Genomic DNA, 18817 nt, shown 5'->3' with positions numbered 1-18817 from the left:
CTCTCCCTCTCTTTCCCTCTGTCCTCCTCGCTCCTCAACTCTATCACTTCCTCACTCCCTCTCTCTTTCCCTCTGTCCTCCTCGCTCCCCAACTCTGTCACTCCCTCTCTCTTTCCCTCTATCCTCGCTCCCCAACTCTGTCATTCCCTCTCTCCCTCTCTTTCCCTCTGTCCTCCTCGCTCCCCAACTCTGTCACTCCCTCTCTTTCCCTCCGTCCTCCTCTCTCCTCAACTCTGTCACTCCCTCTCTTTCCCTCCGTCCTCCTCGCTCCTCAACTCTGTCACTCGCTCCCCTTGGTGTCTACAGATGACACTGGCTTACCACGATAGAGGGATTCACAGTCATTAGTGTCACAAGTTAAACCTTTCAAACGCGGGGGCAAAAAAGTGCCAAAAAACAAAAACAGCCAGCAACATAGAAGAAAAGAGGGGAAGAAAGTGGAGTACCTGAAGCAGCCAGAGCAGGGTTGCCAGATGAGGCTGATGATTTCCAGCCCAAAAAATGCTCGAAACCCGCTTAGAAGCACTAAATCCCGCCCAATTCTACTGATTTCTATTGAAATTGGGCGGGTTTTCCTGCAAAATGCCATTTTTACCCGCAGACGGCCATCCAAAGCAGCCCAATTGGGCGGGAAACAGCCCAATCTGGCAACAATGTCCAGAGACCTGCCAAAGGACACAAGGTCACAAGTTTTACAGTAAAGAGAGTGGAGTGTCATGAGTTTACAGACTCGTGCTGTTTGAGCAGCTTATCAGTGCCTTTTTGAGAGCCGCACTGGCAGTTTTCTTCATAATGCCTGCTCCACACTGAGGCGTCGCGGAACGGAAGCGAGACTTATGAGGTCTTTCTGCTTAGTTTCGGCCGGTGTGTTCTACTCTGCCTTTCACACTGACAGCGTTGGCTTGCGCGGCCAGTCCAGTTCAAAATCCCCCCCACAGCCAAAGCTATCGTGCTACTTCGCCATTCATTTGAATGGGACACCGCCGGTCGCCGGCGTGAAAAATACGCTCGCTGATGCCCGACTACCGCCGGTTGGTGTGTAAGGACAGATATGTTTCCATGTATTTTCACCAAAGCCGGTAAAAATCGCTTCCGTCCCGCGACGCTTCACCAACTTGATGTGTAAGCGGCCTAACAGTCTACAACAACCCCACCCCCACTGCAGTCGGCTACTCACTTCCTGGCTGCAGTAGATGCAGAATTTTAAAAACAAATTTTACTTTAATGAATTTTACTTTTGCAACTTTGTGTCAAAACTCTTACTCAAAATGAAGTGATCACCACTTGTGTTGTTGTTTTGGCTTTGATTTAACTCAATAATATAATGCAGACTCACACAGTCAAATATCACTCACATTCAAGCTTTTAAATAGGATGCAGGGTTGTTAAGATGTTAATTCAAGTAAATATGCAAGATGTTAATTCAAGTAAAGGCAAAAGTGACTCGCATGGTGCACACAGATGAACTCGCTTTAACTCATTTTGTTGCAGTGTGACATTTTGGATCTGTTTCAAGCATCTCACTGCAATATATTGGATTAAAAAAGGAGTTCACCTGTGGGTGGGCCATCATTACCTTCACAATAGCTGTATATAGACCAGCATAGCTGCTCGAATTCTGTAATATTGTGATCAAAGCCATGTGTGTTCACTAGCCATTTTCACATACACGACCAACAAACCATTTGCAAATGCCTTTTCTAATGCTTGCTGACCAAGCTTTTAGAATAACACTGGCATTCTTCTGTCAAATACCACCCAAGTCTCAAGGACTGAAATGTGTCATGCAGGGACAAGGGCGTCGCAGCAAATTGTGGGCCCTATGAACAGTTAGCTCCAATGGACCCTGACCCTCCCACCCACCCATCCCAGCCATATAGCTATATCAGACACTGTATGGGCCCCCTATATAAGTGGGGCCCTGGTAACTCAGTCAAACTTTACCCCCCCTGTGCAACACTACTGTGCAGGGAATCTTGCACGGGGTCAAAGGGGTCAGTTGTCTCGGGCCCAGGGAAAGCAGGGTATCAGAATTGGGTCCTTATTACATAATAGGCCTATGTATATGTATTGGGTGGAGGGGCCCTTTCAAATGATTTTGTCCCAGTACTTCCACCGGCCCTGGTTGCATTTACTGCTGGTTTGCATGTGCTCCGTACGTGACGTACGTCAGCGTGTCATGTCAGCTAGATGGAATTCCATGTTGAACGCTCTCCCCTCGGCTCTGATGGCCTTTCTGGTTGCGGGCGACAAATGAAGTCATTGTCGGGGGAATTGTCAAGGGCGACATTGTTGGTCTGCCCACTGAGCTCTGGCTATGTAAGTAAGTCTGTGTATGCATGCTTTCAGCTGCCGGCGTCAACTCAAGGTCAAGGGTAATGTTATGTATGGATTTCTCACACAAGTTTGTTGGCAAGAGATAGCATTCCTTGAAACTGCGCCTCCCCCGCAGGGCTGTTTTCACAGTCTTCAACAGACCATGCTTAAATAAACAGGTGATTTAACACGTTGCAAAGTCAATATTACACAGTAGTAGCGCATACATTTATCGAATGGTGAACTTCAAAGTAAAGCAAATACATAATATGTATGTATTTTTTTTCTTTTTAAGAACTAGAACAAAATGTGGCCTTTGTAAAAACCACTCACGGCAACAGGTCTAACACATCCCCCAGGCATCCCAAATGAATCCCCCTAGTGTGTGGAGGACCTAAGGCTGTCTCGCCAGACAGGATGAATTCATTCTCCATCAGCCTGAATCCCTGCCTGCTCAGTTCATGCATGCTCTTCTCTTCTCACTCCTCCCTCCCCTGCTTTCGTTCTCCCCTTTCAAGACGATCGTGAGAGCTCCAGACGTGCACAAAGGGCCGTGAAAAACGGACACACGCACGCATGAACACGCAAACACACACACGTACACGCATACACAGACACACAGACACAGACACACACACACACACACTACAGTGGATACGAACACAAATTTTCATGTTTTTTTTTTTGCTGCCCTGCGTCGTCTCTCATCTTACTTCAGCATTTCCTCTCCTACTCCTCCTGCTTCTTCTTTTTCTTCTTCTCTCTTCTTCATTCTTCTGTCTGTCTCTGATCTGCCCTCCGCAGCGCACTCGCTCCTTTGCCGCCTCATTCACATCAAGGCTACAACACAAAGGCCTCTTCCTCTGTGCTCTTTGGACGCAGCCTGTCACATTCTCTGCTGTTATTTTCCATGGTCTAGTCTTCAAAATAAACAAACAAACAAACAACAAAGCAAAACAAAACAAAAAACACAAGGTTGTGGTAGATGCCATTTCAATGAAATCGGGATAATATTTTACACATATACGTACATAGATATTTTTCTTGTAAATGCCTCTTGCTTACATGTAAACAGAGTTTTAGCTCCCTAAAATGATTTTAAAAAGAGCTGGAGCTTTAGATAAAGCTTAGACTTCTACAATGCACCTACCACAATGGTGATCCACAGTGCAGGACAGGATCAAAATATGTAAAAGGATTAAAAATATATAATTTAAAAAAATGTTTTGCTCAATCTGCCCATGCACAATAGTAGGCCTACTTTTGTTTTCTAAACAGTGATCAAGCTGACTACACATTTTCTAAGTGAAAACATCTCTTTTGTGCACTGCTTGTGTGAGCACATCATGGGAGGTAACAGCTGCTGCTGTTGAAAATGTACAGGCTATATGCCTACACGTATCCAGGGCAGCGGACAGGGGTTGGGGCAAACGGGTATGTTGTCCCAGGCCCAGGTAGAGAGGGGGCACAGAATTGGGTCCTCATTACATTGCATGTATTGTGTGGGGGGCCCTTTCCGATGACTTTGTTCCCAGGCCTGGCCAATGCTGTTAGTGGCCCTGCAGCTGCAGACATCCATAAGTGACTATAAACAGCACATGCTGAAGTTGCTACGGCAGAGAATTGGGTCCTCATTACATTGCATGTACTGTGTGGGGGCCCCTTTCAGATGACTTTGTTCCCAGGCCTGGCCAATGCTGTTAGTGGCCCTGCAGGCATCCATAAGTGCCTATAAACAGATGCACATGCTGAAGTTGCTATGGCAGAGGTGCGGAGAGCAGAGGTGTGGGAGTAGAGGTGTGGGAGTAGAGGAGTAGAGAGGCAGTCAAACTGAAACGTGAGAAACCTCATACGACCCGTGAGGGTGTGAGTAACATAGTATGTGACAACAGGAGGACTAAATCCACAATGAGATTATATTTTTTATCCACGATGTGAGAAGCCCTACAGCAGGGGTTCCCAAACTTTATCATGATATACCAGCTGAGGCCCCCCTTACATCGATCGTGTCACACTATTTTTTTTCATTTGCGCCCCCTTTCACAACCATAGTCTACGCCTGTGTGTCAGTGCCCCATCTGGATATATAAAATAACGATAATAGTTATTAACTAATGGGAATATTGTTTATCTTATGCTTTGTTTATTTAATTATATATATATACTTATATATAATCATAATTACTCCATTATTCACACTATTTTGTTTTCTTATTAATTTTTCTTCCAACTTGCCATGGACCCCCTAGCACCCCTTTGCGGCCCCCCAGGGGTCCGCAGCCCCCACTTTGAAAACCACTGCCCAAGGGAATGAGACCTGTGGGATTTTAAAGGGCTTTGTATGCAAAAGGAATTAAAATATGGGAAGCTGATACTGATCTAACACTGTTAGATTCTCTAGTGCTCTCATGCACACGTGCACACACACACACACACACACACACACACACACACACACACACACACACACACACACACACACACACACACACACACACACACACACACACACACACACACACACACACACACAGGTATGATAACTTGAACATATATACACATTTCAGCATCTATTTTGACCTGAAATACTTCCAATAGCCTCTTCAACTCACTTAAAAGTTGTGTGTGTGTGTGTGTGTGTGTGTGTGTGTGTGTGTGTGTGTATGTGTGTTGAGAGGCACTGTTGCCCCCTAAAAAATAAATAAACGGTAAACAAAGCCCTCAAACATATTTGAACCATTGAAGGCAAATAAGAGAGACCAATGCACCACTGTGCTCTACGTATCCCAGGGCGTAATTTGCAAGACAGTGAGGAAACAAGAGCTAAGGGGCCCGCCCAGGGGCGTAGCAGCAAATTTTGGGCCCTATGCAGAATCAGCTCCAATGTACCCCCACCCACCAGCCATACACCTTCACAAACCAGACTGTGTATGGGCCCCCTATATAGACCTACATGGGGTCCTGTTGACTCAGTCCCACTTTACCCCCGTGAACGACACCCCTGGGCCCATCTGATCACTAGTGGTCATTAGGGTGGTTATATAGTGAATGAGCAATCAGCAGGTTCTGCAGGTGCACCCTGGCCTGGCCTGTGTTGTGAAGTGGCTGGGTAGCCATGGGGGAGAGGGTGTAGGCGGTCATCTGAAGCCAGCCATACGATTGGATAGATCACGAGCCGTCAGTAATTAGCAGGGGTGCGCCAAGAGGGGGTCCATTTTAATCTCTGCGCTCCGCTACTCTCTTCTCTTCTCCACTCTCTTCCAGTGTTGCCAGATGTGTCTGACCAATTCGCGCCCAAAAGGTTCTCAAAACCCACCAAAATGCGCTAAAATCCGCCCAATTTCAACAAATTACATTGATTTCTATGGGCATAAAACGGCAGAAAAAAGCGCCAAATGCCCAATTTTTCCCGTTTTTACCCGCAGACGGCCATCCCAAGTAGCCCAATCTGGCAACACTGTTCTCTTCTCCTCTCTCGTCTCCTCTCATATTGTGTCCCTTGCTCCCCATCCACACGCAGCAGAGCTCACAGCAGAGTGCTAAGTGCAAAATTCGGCACTAATATGGATAGATGAATTCGCCCCTGTTCACTCTCACGCTCTCTTGTTCGTTCTCTCTCGTTCGTTCTCTCCAGGGCTGGACTGGTAATCTGGAATACAGGGCATTTTGATAGGTCGTCTCATTGGTCAATCTTCAATACAGCCAATCATGCTATCGTACAAATGCAAGGAGGGCATTGTGAGGGGCTGGCTTATGCCAAAAAAAATGCCCGGGCTGTTTATTGATCCCATTCCAGTCCTGGTTCTCTCTCTCTTGTTCTCTCTCTCTCTCACACCTCTTACCACCTTCTTGCCTTTCTGTACTCTGATCCGTTGCCTTTTCCACCATCAGATAAATAGCTGGAAAATGCCTGCAGAATCATGTTATAATCGACTGCTGCTGGAAGGTTAATCAACTGCTCTGTCTGATGCAAGCATCTGGCATGCCAATAACACTGTGGCTGCCCTTTACTGCTCCCTGCCTCTTCATTCTGTCGTCTATGTCTCTCTCTCTGTCTCTCTGTCTCTCTCTCTCTCTCTCTCTCTCTCTCTCTCTCTCTCTCTCTCTCTCTCTCTCTCACTCTCTCTCTCTGTCTCTCACTCTCTCTCTCTCTCTCTCTCTCTCTCTCTCTCTCTCTCTCTCTCTCTCTCTCTCTCTCTCTCTGTTGTTTGTTTGTTTGATTGTTTTCCCTAGCTCTCTGTAGATGTGCGTATGCCGTATGTACTCTCTCTCAGCTCTACACCACAGGTTACTGTGGAAGAATGACAGACAGACAGGCACCTGACGGACGCCTGTCTCCGAGTCACACACCTGTGATGGAGCAGGCGTGACAGCAGAAATCTGAGAGGAGATATTCTCAAGACAGACAGACAGTCAATCTTTGATCTCTCATATAGCTGCCTTCGGGAAGAGAGACGGTACCATCATCATCATCATCATCATCATCATCATCAACAACAACAACAACAACAACAACAACAGCAACAACAACACAAACACAACAAAACAACACAAGTAAGCTATGGGAAATCTACCCAGATCAGCCTTTTCATTTTTGCCAAGTGTTATACACAAGAAAAATGGAATGAAAGGATCTCATCCGAAGATAACTACAGTACAAAGATAACTGTCATCAGTCTCTTGTACAAAGTTGAAACCACTGAAAAGCATCTGACAGACAAATGGCATGCAGTTCCAGGGGAACAGGGAGAAGGTTGTATACACAGCAAAGCCTTCAGTATAGTGACAAAAATCCATTAACTGAGTGGCAAAGTGAATCTGCAATACAAGTATGACATGGAAACAGAAACACATACCCTAATATTGCAAAGTTGGGTAGAAAGGCTGGTAGCACATTTGTATGCCACAAAAAGACATCCCAAATATACTCCACCTGTCCTAATTCATGAGGCATAAAGGGCGAACTTCAGTCATCATACTCAGTGGTCCTCACAACATCTCACTGAAAGGGTATATTTTTTGTACACTGCATATCAACTTATTTTAAATGCAGACCTATATAAAACATCAGTAAGGGAAAAAAAACACAAGAACTTAATTCCCCATTCAAAATCATTTCAATGGACCCCATATCTCGCTGGATTTTAAGATAGCAGAAAGCCTATTTTTAGCCTTTCATTACGCATTTACGTTCCAGCAAGTCCTGTTCAAGTGTGCACTTGACTCTCGCAACACCTGCTATCTAGCCTACTGATTGATTCTGCCGACTCTATTGAACCTACACAGCGGTGTGATCCATAACGAACACCAAAGCTAGATGATATAATTTCTCATCAGATGCCTTTGGTTTTTTGTTCATAAATGAGTTTTCACTTAACGAGCGGAGTGCCAATGGTGAACACTGTGCTGTCCTGTATCAGTGCGTAATCTGTGCGTTGCAATAGCGTACATTTCAGTGCACATACCCATCCAGCGATGTTTTAGCAAAGTCTGCAATTATAGGTAAACCTGTACAACATTTTTTTCAGCACTACTGTATAGGCAGTCTTGGAACGCAGACTAGTTTTAAGAGTTGTTTCTCCATGAAAATATTCAATTAGCCTTTTAAGTGAAATTCGGCGACATACACATAATCTGATGTTAGTAAATTAGTTTGAATTATTTTACATATTAGCGAAATTCGTGTTAGTGTATAAAGACTCACCTTGCATGAAACAGTTGAAGCTCCAATCCAGAAGATGTCAAGCAGCGATACAAAAGTAGACTACATGCGGAGAACGAATGCCGTGCAATCTAATACAATATAGTCAATTGTACTTGGTAGTAATATGCTATTGTAAAAAGTCATTGAATCAACGCAGGTGCGTATGTCTGCTCGTTTACTTTATCTAAAGAGATGGTCGTCCACGATTTTGGCTTGGGATGTTCGACTTGCATTGCATGTATGCAACTCCTTATCGGTATCCTACACGTCTCAGTCTGCCACTGCCAGTGCTCGCTCGACTCACAACTACAGTACTTCCTACGCCATCGCTAGGCAGTAACCAGGTAACGAACATGAGAGCAGGCGCCCCGGGGGGAGGCGGAGGAGAGGTCTTGGAAACCAATCGCAGGACTGATATTTACAAACTGTTTCTCGAAAGAAAACTATAGACGAAGGAATGCATTGGCAGGAGACGAGAAACAATCTGGAAACTTTTGGACTCCTGCTGATTTGTAATAATTGAAAAGGAGGGGTAAATGTGTTGGAGGGGAGGAGCGCATCTGAGGAGAGTCCAGCGTGACCGCGCGTGCCAAGTCTGTGGTGCTGTGCCTGTGCCTGTGCGACACAGTCCTTGGAGAAACGGCCGTGATTACGCATGACGAACACATGCATTCCCCATGCAGAGAAAAATAAGTGTACCCTTAGTCCAACTGAATAACAATTACAGTCAACATGAGTTACAACAAATCGCCCAGCTGTCATTTTCCCCCCACATCTTAAATGAACAAGCGTCGTTGCAGTATGGACACAAAAAGAACACTAATGGCATCTCTCTTGTGTGGGAGCATACTTTGTAGATCAGGCCTATTTTAGGTTTTTTTGTTAATAGAGAAATGAAGTATATCAATATGACAAATTGCTATAGTTATACGATTGAGGCACAGTGGAATATGTTAAGCCCTCATTTAATGTCACCTTGACACTCTTTGGGAACGCTCTGAGTCGATTTGTGGTACGTCGTCGTGACGTTATTTGGTGGTTATCATTAGCCGCCTATGTGGGTCTGCCTTCCTAAGAGGACAGAGAAAAATCAATAGCTCATTACTTGTTCTCGACTTCGCTTTGTTGTTGTCTTTTCTGTTGTCGTTTCCTTGCTGCTTCCACGGAATCACTGATCTCCCAGAGATCCCTGCCCAACAGCTAACCAACCACCCATCTCCATAACTGTCTGCCCACACACACCCTGCGAGGGAACGCCGGCTCTGTAAATAACCAGGCAGACAGAGCCTCCAGTAGGGCCCAGAAGATTTGGAGAGAGGCCTGTGTGATGATATACAGTAGGCCCTATCATATGTCCTCGGCACAGCTATTTCAATTCTCAACTCCATCAAGTTTTCTCTCTCTTTGTGTGTGTGTGTGTGTGTGTGTGTGTGTGTGTGTGTGTGTGTGTGTGTGTGTGTGCGTGTGTGCGTGTGCGTGTGAGACCGTGTGTGCGCGCACATCTTAAATTCAACATTTTTATAGCCTCTCTTCTCAAACCACCCACTCCCTCTCTCCGTCACCCCCCCCCCCCTCTCTCTCTACCTCCCTCCCTCTCTACCCCCACACCACACCAAATACATGCGCCCACAGTGCTGGTAAAGGTCGCCCGGAGTGGTGTGGTATTTTTTTTTTTTATAGCAGGCAGCATTAATGGTGGTGAAGGATTGTGAATGCCAACCGGCAGGGCAGGTGGAACCCATCAGCAGCACCTGGGGGGCAGGCCGGGCTGAGATACTCAGGACAAGGCTAAAAGCATACTCAAGGTGAGGTGAGGATGAACAGGGGTGGACAGGACGTGGGTTAGAAATGGGACCCGGGCACTTTTGGCTTAAAGGGGCCCCTCATAATTAGCGGCGTAGAACTGACTCACCGGTGGGGCCCGCACCCTTGTGGGCCCCTATTTTCAGAAATGTGAAAAAAAATTAAAAAATAAAATAATAAAATAATAATATATATATATTACATTTCTGATAATAAGGGCTCACAAGGGTGCAGGGCCCACCAGGAAATGCCTGCTCACTATGCTAGATGGCCTGTCCAGACCTTAAAGCAGCACTCCGTTTTTTTGGACACAGGACCTCATTTCCGAGTCAGCCAGAGTGTTAGAAATGTGTCCAGATCGCTTTTTTGGAATTTCATGCAGTCCTTGTAAAACCGCAGGTCGATGTTGCTAGGCTAGCGCAAGTGATCCACTTTTTCTAGCATGACCCAAAAAAGCAGTCTTAACAAATTCAATAAGCAATCAAATCACATCAATTATTATGCCAGGCTGTGGATGTGAAGGTTTGTAGTGATAGAATACTGTTTCAAATAAAACTGACCTTGCCTTACATGGATTTTTGTAATACGGGGAAATAGTTTCTCCTAGTCCAGTGTTTCCCAACCAGGGGTACGTGTACCACTAGGGGTACGCGAGCATACAGCAGGGGGTACTTGGGAAATTTTAATTTGAACAAATGCATGGAGCAAAGTCACACTGGAATAGAAAAAGCAATGTAAAATATGAGTTAGGGGGTACTCATGGTACAATGAAATGGTTTGGGGGGTAAATGAGACACAAAAGGTTGGGAATCACTGTCCTAGTCAGCGGAATTTTACCTTGCTCTCTGCAGCTGTGATCAGATGTAAACCACTTCAACAGTGAGACGCTAGCTAGAACTACTACATTAATGCGTTTAATGTATAGTGGTGGATTATAAACCAAAAACGTGGCAACATGGTAAATAAATGTGCATATAAAAATTGCAACAATAGAGTCCATATATACAGAAACATTTTCATTATTTTCCTGGAAAAGACTCGGAAAGAACAAAACTCCTAGCTACAGGAGATAGACGTAAACACATCAGACGCTATAACAGGGTGATCTGCAGTGATCATTTCAGCCCTGACGACTTCATAAAGTCCATCAGAATGTCCGCAAAGAAAAGCTTGAAAACATCTGCGATGCCATTCACCTTCCCTGGTGTGCCAAGGACAGCCACTGTGCCTACCAACAGTCTCCGAAGATCAAATTTGTAGGTTTACAGGCTGTTGCTGCTGTCATGGTAGCATTGTTTACTGATGATGATTTAGATAACGTTACCTAAAACCTTTGCTGTGCTTTACGTGCTATGGCTGGTGTACTTACTTACTTAGGCCCATCACTCCCAATGGAGCATAGGCCATCCACAACTTTTCTCCAGCCAACACGGTTTTGGGCTGTCCTTTCTGCCTCTGCCCAGCTGGTTCCCAACCTCTTCAGTTCTGCCTCAGAGTCCCGCCTCCAGGTGTTTTTAGGCCTCCCTCTCTTCCGTTTCCCCTGCGGGTTCCAGGTCAAGGCTTGGCGTGTGATGCTATTTGCTGGTTTCCTAAGGGTGTGCCCAATCCAACCCCACTTTCTTCGTAGAATTTGTTTCTCCACCGGCTCCTGCTTCCCTTTCCTCCAGAGTTCATCATTACTGATTTTGTTGGGCCACCAAATCCTAAATATCCTCTTCAGGCAGCTGTTTATGAATGTTTGTATCCTTTGCAGTGTCTTCTTCGTCATCCTCCACGTCTCCGAGCCATAGAGGAGGACAGATTTGATGTTGGAATTGAAGATACGCACTTTGGTGGTCATGGCTATTTCCTTAGAGGACCAGATGTTATTTAGGATGATAAAAGCTGCTCTTGCCTTCCCAATTCTGGCTGCTACGTCTTTGTCAGTGCCACCCTGTTTGTTCACTATACTGCCGAGGTAGGTGAAGGAGTCCACTTCTTGTATATTTTCATCCTCTATCGATATTGGTTTGTTGGTCGAGTTGTTGATCCTCATTATGTTGGTCTTCTTCTTATTTATCCTTAGACCTACCCCTAGAGATGTATCTGCCAGCTTGGTGGTCTTGTCCTGCATCTGTTTGTGGTTGTGTGCCAGTAGAGCCAGGTCGTCTGCAAAGTCAAGGTCCTCTAGTTGCGTCCACAGGGTCCATTGTATGCCGTTGTTCCTTCCTGCCGTTGTGGTCCTCATGATCCAGTCGATAGCTAGTAGAAACATGAAAGGTGATAGGAGGCATCCTTGCCGTACTCCGGTCTTGATCTCAAAGCTGTCTGACACTTGGCCTGCATGTAGCACCTTGCATGTCATCCCCTGATAGGTTTTTTGGATCAGGCTGATGATCTTTTCTGGTATTCCATAATGTCGCAGTAGCTTCCACAGTGTCTCCCTGTCCACGCTGTCAAAGGCTTTTTCGTAGTCTATGAAGTTTACATACAGGCCAGAGTTCCATTCAATTGATTGTTCCACAATGATTCGAAGTGTGCAGATCTGGTCCGTGCAGGATCTATTGCTCCGGAATCCAGCTTGTTGGTCTCGTAGGATGGGGTCCACTGCTTTACTCATCCTGTCGAGCAGAATCCGGTTGAGAACTTTACCCGGAACTGAAAGTAGAGTTATACCTCTGTAGTTGCTGCAGTTGGTAAGGTCGCCCTTCTTTGGTATTTTGATGAGGATTCCTTCTTTCCAATCATTGGGGATGGTCTCTTCCTCCCATATCTTCGAGAAAAGACTGTGCAGCATATCAACCGCAGTCCTTACGTCAGCTTTGATGGCTTCCGCTGGTATACTATCTGGTCCTGGAGATTTTCCATCCTTCATGGACATGATTGCTTTCTTGATCTCCGCTTTGCTGGGCTTATGGGAGTTTATTGGCAGTGCTGTCTCCGCTGGTCTAATGTCTGGTGGGTCGGCTGGACTAGGTTGGTTCAGAAGTTCAGCAAAGTGTTCCGCCCATCTTCTCCGCTGATCTTCATATGTTGTGAGTGTGTTTCCGTGCTTGTCCTTTACTGGTTTGTCTGTCTGTTGAAATTTGCCTGCCAGCTTTTTAGTGATCATGTAGAGGTCTTTCATGTTGCCGTGGCATGCTGCCATTTCTGCTTGTTTGGCCAGATTGTCTACATGATCCCTTTTGTCCCTCCTAATACTTCTCTTCACCTCTTTATTGACTTGTGTGTAGTTGTTTTGTGCCCTTACTTTTGCAGATCTTGTTGTACTTTTATTCAATTGGTCTTTCTTCTCCTTTCTTTCTTTCAGTTTCTGTTGTGTTTCTATGGAGAGCCATTCCTTGTGTTTTTTCTCCTTTTTTTCCCAGTACTTCTTCACAGGTGTCCTTCCACAACTTTTTTGTGTGCTGCCATCTTGTCTCTATGTCCGTGTCTATGTCTTCTTCATGCTCCTGTAGTTGCTGGTATCTGTTGGTAAGGGTGATCTGGAATGTTCTCTGTACGTCTTTGTTCCTAAGAAGTCCCACGTTGTATCTTGTTCTTCCACTAGGAGTCGTGGAGTGCTTTTTCAGTCGTAGCTTTGCCGTCATTAGCAAGAGGTGATGGTCTGAGGCCACATCTGCCCCTCTCTTGACCCGCACATCTTGGCATGATCTCCTGAACTTTCTGCTGATGCAAATGTGGTCTATTTGGTTCTCTGTGACGTGGTCCGGAGATCTCCATGTGGCCTTGTGAATCCTTTTATGGGGGAAGATACTGCCTCCGATTACGAGTTGGTTAAGTGAGCACAGGTCTGCAAATCGTTCTCCATTTTCATTCATCTGCCCCAGCCCATGCACGCCCATGATGTCTTCATAGCCGGTGTTGTCATCTCCAATCTTAGCATTGAAATCACCCATGAGAATGGTGATATCCTTTCCTTTCTGTCTATCTATCACATATTGTAGATGTTCATAGAATTCAGCTTTCTTTTCCTCTTCTGCGTCGTTTGTTGGGGCATAGCATTGGATGATATTCACTTTGATGTTTTTCTTCTTGGTGGCAAACCTGGCAGTGATGATTCGTGGGCTCACTGGTTCCCAGCCAATGAGAGAACGCTGTGCCTCTGGAGCCAGCATCAGAGCCACCCCTTCTGTGTGAGGTGCACCGTCTTCGGTATGGCCAGAGTACAACACCGTCTCTCCTGATGTCAGTCGTAGCTGCCCTGTCTGCAGCCACCTTGTCTCACACAGCCCCAGAAGAGAGATGTTGTAGCTCCTCATCTCCTGTGCTACCTGTGCTGTCTTGCCTGTTTCGTACATGGTCCTGACATTCCATGTAGCGATGTTGGTGTATGTCCTGGGGGTTAGGAGGGGGGTCGGCCTTGCAGCTTCCTCTCGGCTTTCACTGCCCTGCGTCATAAACCTCCTATGTGGAAGCCCTTCCTCGCCCAGGCCGTGTTGGTTTTGAATTGTCGTTGATGCTTCTGTAACATGTTTTTTGACGGATAGGGTTGTTGGCCCTACGCCAACCCATTTAACCTCTGGGCGAGGTGGTCCAATTTGTCTCACCTCTACCCTTTGACCTGTCCAGCTTGGGAGTCCCTACTAGGTGCTTTTGCACCCGCTGGTATAGCTCTCAGGGTCACGGAGGCACTCAAGCCACCACCCCACGACAAGGGATGGACCGTGTGATGGTATGGCTGGTGTGCCTTCATTGTAATAGTTGCACTGTAGTTACATAAACTTACGCGGCAGCTTCCTTATTCAACTAGGGAACAACTCACAAAATGTTTTGATAACTTAGCCTACCGCATTGACAACTGGCCATTGGGTCCAGCAGGTCCAGGTAATTTTTTTCTCGACTGAGAAGAATGTTTCTAGCACTCCACGATTGAGATACAGGTAAAAGTCCTGGTGCTCCGTTATGCACACATCTTGAGATGTGCTGTGGCCAGCATCTAGACTATATGGAACGATGCAATCTCCATCTCTTGCATCTGTGGGGCAACTAAGTCCCAACTCGGCAGCAAAAACATTCGTCTTCAGTCTCCAATGCCTTGCAATTTTGGCACTGACACCACACCAATCCCATGTTATTCTGTTCCGGCTTTCTGCTACAGTTTCAGTGGCTGCCTCATTCAGACGCGCTCTCTCGTTCGGACCTTTTCAAATCCATCTCAACAAAGAGGGAGTATGTAGCTAAGCTAGTGAAAGTCAATGGATCACTGTAGCGTGTAGCATGCTACACGGATGCATTGACTTTCACTAGCTTAGCGACATGCTCTTTCTTTTAACTTGTCTTAAAGCAAGACAACGCTTAACCTGAAAAATAAGACACTTAACCACCTTTATAAACCCCAGCCAACGATTTTAACTGTATTAAGCCCCAAAATAGTGGCACACGCCTTTAAGACTGCTTTTTTGGGTCATGCTTGCAAAAGTGGATCACTTGTGCTAGCTTAGCAACATCGACCTGTGGTTTTACAATGACTGCATGGAATTTTAAAAAAAACGATCTGGACACACTTCTAACACTCTGGTTGACTCGAAAATGAGGTCCTGTGTGCAAAAAAACGGAGTGCTGCTTCAAGATGAGGGAGGAAGGGACTGGTAATGTGTGGGGTACTGTGCTGTCAGAGTCAGTCCTGCTGGCAGCTTTAGCCAGGGCCAGAACAAAGTTATCTGAAAGGACCCCAACACACAATAGATACAATGTAATGAGAAGATAATTCTGGACTCCCCCTCTCCCTGGGCACGGGACAATTGACCCCTTTGTTGGCTTCCCTGATCACAGTAGCAACAAGGTGGCATGCTTGCATGCATGACTACGAATACAGTCACGCACAGGTGTAGTACACACACACAAACACACACACACACACACACACACACACACACACACACACACACACACACACACACACACACACACACACACACACACACACACACACACACAACAGGGACCCAAATCTGGATCTCTACAGGGCTCGGAACAACTGCACCATTTGTCTGCTTCTGTTGGCTTCTCTGCACAAATACACACACACACACACACACACACACACACACACACACACACACACACACACACACACACACACACACACACACACACACACACACACACACACACACACACACACACACATTGCCCTATGGCAAATAAACTCCCACCACTGCATACAATGGTGACAATTGGCCACCATTTATATATGATGTCCTCTGTGCACAAAGACATCTGCAGTGAGTATTGAGCAGTGGCTCAGGGGAGGCGATGGCTGAATGGGGAAGGAGAAAAAGGTTTAGCAGAGCTACTCCACATCAAGCGTGTGCCTGAGGTCACTTCCAGTCACCCTGCAAGTTGATTATCTGCACAACGTCCCTACACCTGGGAAATGGTGAAACACACACACGCTTGCACACACACACACACGTGCACACACACACACACACACACACACACACACACACACACACACACACACACACACACACACACACACACACACAGACACACAGAGAGAGAGTGAGAGAGAGAGAGAGAGAGAGAGAGAGAGAGTGAGAGAGAGAGAGAGAGAGAGAGAGAGAGAGAGAGAGAGAGAGAGAGAGAGAGAGAGAGAGAGAGAGAGAGAGAGAGAGAGAGAGAGAGAGAGAGAGAGAGAGAGAACATTCATTCAACTCACAGAGTAGTTTGCCTGCCTCTATGGAAGTACCAGCACTCAAGCAGGGAAAAGCAGAGGAGATGGGGTGACAATAATAATAATACAGTAATAATAATAATAATAATAATAATAATAATAATAATAATAGTAATAAAACTTGTCTTTACTGCATTGTGGTAGTCTTTCATCCAAGAATCTAATCTTTGCATGCTTCACATAAGCAAGAACTTCAGTATTGATTCATTGCATGCAATACATTTTCAAAATGACACAGAAATCCCATATGACACGTTTAAGCTCAAAAGTCAACTACAGTGTGTGCGAAGTGAGTGTCAAATCCCTTAACCCAGCGTAGCTTTTGAGGGAGGTCTTAATGGAGCTTTGGGAGTATTACAGCCCTAACCAATTTGTATTGTCTGTACGCCACACCACAGAACAAATATGAATATCCTGTTCAACTATCTTTGTAAACTTTAACTTTATTAAAGTAGCAAACCGTGGCAAAAAAAGAGAAATAAAGACAAGCTTTAAAAGAGGCAGGAAGTGTTTGACAACTGATATTTTCCAAAGATAGCGATGTGCATCCAAAGCATCTGAAACTGATGGACAAAGATTGAGCAGACAAAGAAAACTGAAAAAAAAGATAGAGGGTTAGACAAAATATTACATAGAGCCCTTTGATAGGAACAAAAAATAATGTAGCAGAGTGGAAGTTAGTGATTAATTATCAGTTTTAAGTACCACATTTTGGTTGCAGTACCCGACTACGCCACTAGAGTGAGGTGGAGCCCCACTCTAGAAAATGAAGATTATTCACTACCGTTAAGACACCCAGGTTCGTTAAGAACAACAGAGACGGAGAAAGGCGAACCATTCCATTATTGTTTTATTAATACACAATTTCTTCTTGAAAGTAAAAAAATAGTATTTACAATAGTCCACTGAGGCTGTTCACAGAAACCTGAATAGACAACGCAAGACAAAGACTCTCCCCGACCCAACCTGAGCTTCAATACTTAGGATACATGCATTATGACACTTTGCACGGCAAACAAAAGTTAGTGATAGACATGCAGGAGAATAACACGCACACAATTATTTACACTTGATAGATAACACAGTTAGTATTTACACAGCAAGCGTGAAGCTATGGAGTAGGCTAGGGGCGGCCCAAACGAGCTAGTCAAATTACGGCAATGTGCACAACTCCAGAAAATAAATACAAAAGGGGACAAACAAACTCGCCAAACGAGCACAAATAAAACAGAAAGGAAGTGCACACACATCCATACGCGCAGTCACCGCTCATGGGAGCACCAATTGCCACTGCTCCCAGACGCACCAAACACACTCACATACACTCAACACTCGCTCGTCACAGTCGCGCTCCTGTACACACGCCCTCGGCGCGCGTCATCAGCCAGGACTCTCTCCAAACAAAGCAGCAACTCGGACCAGCAGTCGGCCCCACAGCTAGCAATCTGCAGGCTACCTGCACACACACAAGGCACGAGACACATGAGCATACAGCTGCAATTACATTCATAATAAAAGGGGAAAGGAGGAATGACATACCGACTGGTGAGAAACAGAGTAATCAATCTGCAGCAGAACGGGCGCGTCACGACACTCCAATACCCGTAGGCTACCTAGTCAAGTAATACAGCGGGTGAGATAGGCTACACACAACGTTTACCAGCTCTTCGACATAGGCTGTCAAAGGACAAGTGTGCATACATACCCAGGATACGACAGTCCGTGAACGAATGTCCACGATCTAGTTGGAACTAATTACACTTCACGCGAGCAGCCAATTCTCCGTGAAGTACCAATTTGGAGACGTAAGTTCAGGCTTACGGAATCCCCTAACGCACGCAAATATGCCACCAGCAAACATATCTGCTGCCTCCTGCAGTAGCAGGTGCCAAGGCCTTTTTAAAGACACTCAGGCATTTGGCAATTGGTGGTGCCCACAATCACATGACACCAATTCACCAGCGACTACTGCTATGGCTTAAAGGCGCACGACATTCAACATGCTACATTCTACCCCGGCCGATTTTGTCGTCGCCCCGACGACAACACACATACATCCATCAACCTGGGCCCTAGGTTGCGCCCCGAGCGCAAACACAGCCGCGCACGCACTCTCACACAGACGCGCACTCACACATTCTCACACAGACATGCGCACCCACGAACATCAAAAAAAGGAGGTGAACACATACTATGTAAAAATGAGATTAAGCAGCAACATTACACACACACACATACACACGCAGAGACAATGCAGGATGACACCAGGCGCTGTGAAAGTTTGGTTAGAGGGGTCTATCAAGCCCGGCAGCCTCCCAGGGCTGTGCCCCCCT

General features: G+C 45.8%; 1 protein-coding gene and 1 long non-coding RNA gene across 2 annotated transcripts in view; both read right to left on the bottom strand.

Moving 5' to 3' along the window:
* LOC134462892 (somatostatin receptor type 5-like) overlaps nucleotides 1–8465 on the bottom strand; it is a 52173-nt gene extending 43708 nt beyond the window's left edge. Inside the window, exon 1 of the mRNA XM_063216136.1 lies at nucleotides 8021–8465. The gene's annotated coding sequence lies outside the window, so the exon portion shown is untranslated. The remainder of the gene's footprint in view (nucleotides 1–8020) is intronic.
* An 8905-nt stretch (nucleotides 8466–17370) lies between these two features.
* On the bottom strand, nucleotides 17371–18359 carry LOC134462887 (uncharacterized). Its single transcript, XR_010037598.1, has 3 exons — nucleotides 18190–18359; nucleotides 18024–18097; nucleotides 17371–17940 (listed from the first exon to the last, which is right to left on the bottom strand). It is a non-coding gene; the product is annotated as an uncharacterized LOC134462887 (long non-coding RNA).
* Between the last annotated feature and the right edge of the window lie 458 nt (nucleotides 18360–18817).

The sequence above is a fragment of the Engraulis encrasicolus genome, chromosome 2 (assembly GCF_034702125.1).
Source record: "Engraulis encrasicolus isolate BLACKSEA-1 chromosome 2, IST_EnEncr_1.0, whole genome shotgun sequence".
Taxonomy (NCBI): Eukaryota; Metazoa; Chordata; class Actinopteri; order Clupeiformes; family Engraulidae; genus Engraulis; species Engraulis encrasicolus.
Note: the sequence above shows the minus strand (reverse complement) of the source record. Positions and strands in the feature narration are given on the sequence as shown.